This window comes from Nanorana parkeri, unplaced genomic scaffold (genome assembly GCF_000935625.1).
Source record: "Nanorana parkeri isolate BGI_ZX_2015 unplaced genomic scaffold, ASM93562v1 scaffold960, whole genome shotgun sequence".
In the NCBI taxonomy this organism is placed as follows: Eukaryota; Metazoa; Chordata; class Amphibia; order Anura; family Dicroglossidae; genus Nanorana; species Nanorana parkeri.
The window spans coordinates 321,966-327,965 of NW_017307228.1; the positions used below are offsets into that span (position 1 = coordinate 321,966).

The 6,000-nt window shown below is 40.3% G+C and overlaps 1 protein-coding gene across 1 annotated transcript in view; it reads left to right on the top strand.

The window, feature by feature from the left end:
* LOC108795342 (mucin-2-like) overlaps window positions 1-6,000 on the top strand; it is a 93,212-nt gene that overhangs the window by 3,251 nt on the left and 83,961 nt on the right. The window lies entirely within an intron of this gene.

Genomic DNA, 6,000 nt, shown 5'->3' on the forward strand with positions numbered 1-6,000 from the left:
TGATGGTCTATACAGTGTAGAGTGGCTACCATCACTTATCAGGTTGGTTACTCTTTGAAACAAGCTGTGAATTATATATCTATGTACCTAAGGGTATAACTATACCCATAGAAGACCAAGTATTTTTTGTGATTTCCCTTGATGATACCATTTGAAAAAGAAAATATGGATAAAATGAATTAATATGCAGTTTAGGAACACTATATGAAGCTATGAAAGCAATTAGTGTTCTGTGTCAATAGAAAATTTCCTTTGCAATGGAGGACAGACAGGCAGCTAGGCCCTTAATGTTTTTCTTAAAAGGGCATTAAGTTAAGGGTTAAAGGGCATTTTCAGAATGTAACTGGTACTTTGCTTTGACTAGTTAAATCTGACAGTGTTTTATGACCACTCGCCTTTTTTTCACTCAAACCCATGTACAAAAATACTTAAAGCAGAACTATGAGGTGAGTGCTTTTCACTCACCTCATAGTTCTAGCCGACCTGTGACAATGAACCTGTCACAGGTCGGCTCAATAGATCAGGAAGTGAGGGAACACATACCGGCGCTCGCTCACTTCTTGATCATCTGCCTGCAAAGAGCAATGACTGTCAGTCACAATTTCCTGCAGGGATTCCCCCCTCTCCGATCCTCCAGCGCTGACTGGAGGAATGGATGGGGGAGGGGGCGGGCACAGCTGCCTCTGTCTCTAGATAGGCAGAGCCAGCTGTCACTCACACAGCTGGCTGGATCTCGACAGTAATGTTGGGATCCGTCTCGGCTGCGGCGGTCTCAGTATACCGCGAGCTGTTGCTCGCGATATACTGAGCATTGGGTCACGGGAGGATGCTAGTACATGTCCTCCTGTGACCCTTAAGAGAACTATAGGGAAAAACACTCACCCCATAGTTCTCTTTTAAGGCACGGAGAACTTGCTGTTGGAGCATCTAAAACATGTCCCACCTAAAACCAAAATATCACTTTTGAGTGGACTAACCCTTTTACTGTGCAATTCTTTTATACATTTGACAGTATCCCACTACTGCCACTGACAGCTAACAAAGCACCCAATGCCTGTAACTTACATTTGCAGAAACCACAGGAGTCATCTTGCCAGCCAAGCTTTCATTAATGGCAGTCTGGCTTTCAGGCATAAACTTCTGTTTCCCACCTTAGCATATGGTTTCCTTACTGGCTTAATTAATGTTTATTATTTTCTTTTTCTGGTCATAAAACCTAAAGCTGTCATGTTCCAGAGCAGGATTATACATGTCCCGTGAAGGAATGTTTGGACAGAGCCCAGCAAGCGGCTGATGTAACAGAAACATCCTACAATTGATTGGCTAACCAGTGCCAATAATTACAATTCATGTGTCCCTAATTAAAGGTTAAATCACTGTAAAATAACATGCTATAACAATAAAGTCTCTTTGCAACTGAAAGGGTAGCATGGTGGCTAGTACTTCTGTCTTGCTGTAGTAAGATTCAGGAGTTATTTTCCCTATAAAACACTATGGCCATGGAACGCGTAAAGGTTCTGTATTTTTGGGTGCTTTTCTGTCCACAACCCAAAAAACATGTTGTTCTAACCCAAGCCAGGAGGATATGTATTGTGATTGTGGAAAGGGAAAATGTATCATGGACCCCTTTTTGCTAAGAGCTATTGTGTAAGGCTTGGCTTGGGCCAGGCTTGGGTCACAAATCGCACATGACTACGATGGCTTAGACATTGTGAGCTAATGAAATTGCTCTTCATCTCCAACTTTGGACTACAGGTATTGGTCTGACCCTTGTTTAACATCTATACAGGGAACACAGTTACTCTACCTAGTGATTGATCAGTTTTGTTTGTGTTTGCTTGACCAAACTGCTTTTGTACTTACTTTCTGGAATATGACCTCAGCCTTTAATCTGGTCTTTGCTTCTGCCTCAACCTCATGCTTGCCTGACTATGTTTCTGCCTTTTCACTTGGTATTGCGCCTGTTTACCTGTTGGTTGCCTGTCACTGTTAGACCACCCACTAGTTGCGTCATGGGGTATCAACAGTGTAACCTTTGGACCTTCAGCAGCTCAGGTGAAGACCCTACACTCCAGGGCTGCACTCCAGATGGAGTCTGGCACTGCTGACATGGAGGGTTCACTGATTGTCAATGGTTCTATTTATTCAGTAAAATATAGCATAGTGTTGAGTTAACATAATTACAGGAAGAGCTACAGACCTATAGGATACATCGAATGACCACTATGCTTAGTGTAATAGTCTGCTGTCATAAAGTGAGCCCTTACTTTCTGGCAAGTTCCCAACATCACCTGCACACAAGCTAACATTTGACCAACAAAAGTCAAACTTTGTTTTCCTTTTCTGGTGACACCTGCAACATGGTAAAAAGGAAAACTTCTCAATAGAGAGATTAAGTAGCCTTATTTCCTGCATTGGTGACTATTGTTAATGGGACAAGAAGCAATCTTAAAAACCTGATAGTGGTTCTAACCCGTCTCATTCCAAGTTTCTTTTTTTTTAAGTCTTGAATTCCATTTTAAATTGGAATTACTGTGCCAATACCAATACCAATACCAATAGCCTTAATAGAAGTTTAGAAAAGCAGTAATGGAATTTTGAAAGCCATTTTATTTAGCACATCATTTTTTTAGTCTCTGAATTCCTTAAACCTTTGGATGTCAGAAAAAGTGTTGCAACATACAGAGTTCAGGTATGTGTCAGGAGGCAGGGCAAGATAGTAACCACATTTTCATATAGAAAATTATGTTATCTTTCAAGGTAAATCATTATGAAACTGATGGAAACATTTGAGGTAAATTATGATGAAACCTATAGAACCATCAAAGGTAAATTGTGATAAAACTGGTAGAAACATCGAAGGTAAATCGTAATTGAACTGAAAGAACTATTGAAGGTAAATCATGATGAAACTGATAGTACCATTCAAGGTAGATCATAAAGAAACAGAATCAAGTGCTGGCTGCACAAATGAATAATAATGACTGAAGATCTTTAAAGAGAACAAGTCACAAATTGGCTTATGTAGGAATCTGAATATTCAAGCTTTAATTATTATGATTACGCACATTCACTAAAGCTGGCCATACATCTATAGATTATCTGCAGATTTTCTATGGTCAGATGGAAAAAGTGCAACAGATTCCTCCATCTACGCTAAACCGTGTGGATGAAGGAATCTCCCACTGGGCCAAGCTTCAGTATCTTGCTAGTCGGCCCCGCTGGCTCCAAAATACAATCTGATTGGATGCAGGCACTGTTCAGATATTTTGACAGCCTGAGGGGCCGACTAGCAAGATACTGAAGCTTGGCCCAGTGGGAGATTCCTCCATTCACACAGTTTAGCGTAGTTGGAGGATTCTGTTGCACTTTTTCCATCTGACCATAGAAAATCTGCAGATAATCTGTATGTGTATTGCCAGCTTTAGAAAGGGTTTATATTGCGTTTTGTTGTTTTTAGCTTGAACATTTTTGTGAGTCTAACACTTTAGGGGTCAAAGGTCACTTGACGTTTGAAAACTACTGGTTATCAATCTGACCTCCCACACTGCACATTCAGAGGATGGAAGAGGAGAGTATAAGGTCAAATAGCTGATGGCTAAGTGAGCTAAGTGACTGTCAGACCTCAGGTGCCCTCTGACCCCCTGATTGCCTCTACTTGCAACAGCAGTACCCATATTTCTTCCCTAACTAGTTCATCTTGAGCAACATGCTTACACATCTCTGCAACTTAAACTAATATGATGATATACACAATTATTTTTTTCAAGTTTAAAAAATTATTATAAAAAAATTGGAAACAGAAATAATTAATTGTGATTTAAGAACATACCAAAATTCAGTGTAGCCCGCCATGAACTGTTACAGTACTTACACTTCTAGTTACAGAATCCTGACTGTTTTCGTGCTTTTAATGCCCAATTTGAAGTGTTTCCTAAACAATCTTGCATGTTTAAGATTGTCACACATAAAGAAAACACTTACTAATACTTCAAAGGTGACAAGGTGCTTTGGCATTATAGAGTACAGTTGCGTCATCATTTCTCAGAACTTTAAAGGTGAGCTAAGCCAAGATGTCAAAAACATTTTATTGCTGAGGAACTAGAAATCCCAGCACTTGCCAGCCACAACTGGTCCCCCGTGTGGGCCAAGGCCAGCCCAGAATTATTGTTTTTGGGATTTAGATATGCTTTAAGGTCTGATTAAATTTTGCACAGGGGCCATGCAGCTTTTAGGTACACGTCTGACAAATCACCAACCACATCCAGATTGTCTGCACATATTTCATGTTCCAAATATACTGCCCATCTTCCAATAATGGGGGGTGCTGACCTGATTGCTATTGTCACCTATTAACAAACCATAATAGAGGTTTCAGCACAGGTCTCAACTGCTAAAGGTTGCATCTCCAAGTTCCATTGAAAGCCCAGGGACTGCTCCTCGATAACCCCAGACCTGCTTGGGGTGACTCACAAAGCAATGTTATACAAAATCAGAAGATGCAGCTGTCCATTTTCCAGAGCTCTCTCTGTATATTATTATATGATGGTACACAGTAGCATGCTTTAGAGGTTTTCAGCTACCTTAACATTCATATTATTGTAGTTGCTTATTGCAGCACAAAAGGACTAACCAGCATATGGGCAACAAATGCATACCAATGATGTATGAAAATTTGTAGAAGAACTCCATTCAATATGAAGAAAAGCCACCATATTGACCACTGCAGTCATTCAGAGACAGACTTTGGTCTTTTAGTGTCCACCATCTTGTCTGATTAGTCTTAAGAGTATGCCCAAATTCGCCAGAAATGTTCCCAACAGGAGCTATTTTTTTCTTCTTATTGCATATTACAGGGTGTTGCAATGTGTTATACCATGTTCCAGTGTGTTGTGCTACATTTAAATGCAGCATGTTGTTTTTTTGCCCAGTACACACCAATGCAAAGCAAACAGATAACAATGGCGTTTGACTTATCAAGGCAATGGACCAGCATTGAACAAAAAAGCCCATTTCACGTGGTGTGAATGGGGCCTAAATTCTGTTTTTTTTCTGAAGGCCTGCACACATCGGGGTTATCATATGGTGTCATGTGCACTACGCTCAGAGGTTGACCATTAGAAGAAAGTGAAGCCACATGAGTGGAGTGGGTTGTTTCATTTGTGAAGCATTGCTTGTGCACACACATGGTGGATCTGATGGGCACCGAGAGAAGAAAAGAAGAAAAGTTCAGAAAAAATGTGGCATCAAAGAGCCACATTTGGAGTGCTGGTGATTTCTATTGTTCATTGACTGTTGTACATATTTCTGGTGGGAGCAGGGGGAAAGTATATCTGACACCTCAGGCGTTTTTTGTATTTAAGTTTTGGATAGCATAGTGAAGGAGTAGAACCCTTGTCAGGAATTTATTGCTGTGCCCTTGCTGGGTAGATTCACCCTCTATATTTTTTTGTGAAAGAAAGTGATAGGAATTCCCAGATTATACATTTGTCATCAGAACAGGAGGTGAGGGAAAAATCCACCTGTTCCGCTGAATGCTGTGTAAGGCCTCATGCAGTGTTGGGGGCATACGTTCATGCATACGCGCAGGTTTATGCAAGTGCCGGCGTATGCCTGCTGTACAGCTATATAGAGCCATTGATCTCTATAGGCGGCTGTATGCAGCACCTATGGCTTACCGGGTGGGAAAATACACTTAAAATTTTTGTTTGCGCACAAATTCCTTCTTCGTTGAAGAGATTCCCTTTTAATTCTCGTTATGTCTCTGGGACAGGAATTATTCAAACTGACAGGGGGCTTAACCCTTTCCTTCCAAATCGTAAAAAAAAAAAGTTTTCAGTGTATAGATAGATAGACTATATGTATATCTATAGCCAAAACATGTTTTTTTAGGATATATACAGGATATATATTTTGTTAGTCCAATAAGAAAGGTATCATTGCACACTGCAATACTGCGTTTTTGTCTTTTTTGACATCTTATATATATACGTATATATA